Consider the following 2,293-nt stretch of genomic DNA (forward strand, 5'->3'; position numbering starts at 1 on the left):
TGCTCCATGGCAGGGTGAGAATTCAGGCCCCAGAAACATTCAAGCACCCTCATTTGTCTACAGCTCCCCTTCCAGTCCCATCATTCTGATCCACAGAAATCAGGAATTTTCCTGCTTTGGTAACAGTCCCGGTGTAAGGCAGAAGCAGCTCGCTTCAGCACCTCACAAAGTATGGGACAGCGTCAGCCATCCACAAGGCAAGTCCATCACTTCAGCACCTGACCCCACTGCAAAGGCAGCACGGATTCTGCTTTGGTTGAGGAGACTAAACTGACAACACAAAGAGCCCACACAAGCAGCATAACCCACACGCCTTGCTGGGAAATGGATAGAGGCCGAGGAGTCCATGGTTCAAACGTGCTTGATGGGAATTCAAGACAAAGGCTCTTGTCATGTTCTTTAAAAGATTAACCCTCTTTAACAACCTTTTTGCAACACACTTCATCAACTTCAGGCCCACATTAAATGTCTTACAGCCTCATAAAACCTTCTGTTTCACAGGCCTCAGCAGGCCTCAATCCAGCTTTCCGCACTCACCACAAAGCTTAGAGGCCCAATGAGATAAGCCCAGTTCCCCGACAGTTTCAGCTCCTTTACTCACACAACAGTACTTCCATCAGTCAGAAGTGCCTGGCTTTTTAACATCCAGAAGATATTCTTGCAAAGGTAATAAAACAACAACTCACACAATATCAAAATAGAGCAGCCAAGCCAGGAAATAACAAGAGAAGAAGCAAATAGGACCAACATACGGGAACTGTTGCAACTGTATGTGCAAAGCTGCAGGAAGACAAAACTATTAGTAGTGTACGAGAGGTTACTTATAGACAGTGGGCAGGCCTCAGAGTGTTACAACAGCTAAAATGGGATGGTTGTTCTCTTCTTTAGAGAGGGCGGAAGACACAGTGGTTGAAGAAGAAAACCAAAGGGATATTAATAAACACATAAACTCACCATACCACTGGAACACAGGGCTGCCTTGATGTGTATCACAGCACAGAGCTCCTGCCTTGCACACAGTGGATTCTGCAGAAACAACGAAGAAGAAATGCAGAGAACTGCTGAGCTGCAGAACACAGCAACATATCAGCAACGCATGGACTCAGAGATAGGAGCAGAAGGACACATGCTGTAAAACATTCCCAGGTCTTCATTAACCTGTAAATTAAATAAAAAAAAGTACAATCAAATGAATTATCTCCTAGGAAATATAACATGTTGCCCATGCCTGTGGCCACAGTCCTGTCCTAATTTCTGCAGATCTGGATGTGAAATGAGTGGGAAACATGAGCCTGTGGTGATGCATCCAATTTCAAGCAGGACCACTGTCAGTCTGAATTTCACCTGAAGACACTGCAGCAAAATCCCTGAGGAAACATTAAAAGCAACATTATCACGATAAATGTGCCCCAAGATCTGGGTCACAGATGAAGAGCTGCAGAAAGCTTTTCTCACGCTGTTCCACCACAGAGGCTGAACCCTTGCTCCTCACAGAAGAGGGTCCTGATGACATCACATCCTCTCCTATAAGTTACGCTGCCTCCAAAGTTCAGTGACAAAGATCAGCCGCGCTGTGCTGCACCGCCCCGAGGACGATGGCCGGGTCTCCTGCACTGCTCCTCCTGCTCAGCCTGGGGCTCTGTGAGTATGGAAGCGGGCTTACGGGGCACCTGTGCTGGGAGGAAGGAGGACACTGGGGGAAGGCATTCCCCCTGCACCACGGCCAAGAACATGGGCAAAAGGGACCACGGGGAAAGAAGGGGCAAACCCAAAGGATGGAATTCAGGGCTGCTCAGGGACTGCACAGGGAAGCGGGAGCGGTGGGACTGCAGCGCCATACGCAGCAGGAACAGAGTCTGTTCAGACTGGTGTTGCTGGAGGGGATGGGGAACGGATGACAGGGTCACGGGGCAGTTGTTAGTGGGAACCACCTGGCAAAGAAGCTGGGAAATGGCAGCAGCCCACACAAGGCAGCTGAAGGGCTGCTCTCAAGGCCAGCATCCATCTCCAGAGCCCGGCGCTCCCAACGCTCAGTCCCCAGGGACTCCAGCACAGCACCCAAGCTTGCTGGACGCCGATCCCTCCCTCTGCATAGAGCCTTACAACCCACATGCCTGCCTGCCACGCACCGCACTAGCAGGGAAGAGCCCTGCACAAAGGCCCCGGGAGCTCTTCCTGAGCAGCACCTGAGGGGACATGGCCGACTTCTGCCCACAGGCTGCACCACTGCACAGCAACAGAGGAACACAATGGAGGCCAGGTTCCTTGATAGGAATATGAAGCACCCCCAGCA

The sequence above is a fragment of the Coturnix japonica genome, unplaced genomic scaffold (assembly GCF_001577835.2).
Source record: "Coturnix japonica isolate 7356 unplaced genomic scaffold, Coturnix japonica 2.1 chrUnrandom773, whole genome shotgun sequence".
Classification (NCBI taxonomy): Eukaryota; Metazoa; Chordata; class Aves; order Galliformes; family Phasianidae; genus Coturnix; species Coturnix japonica.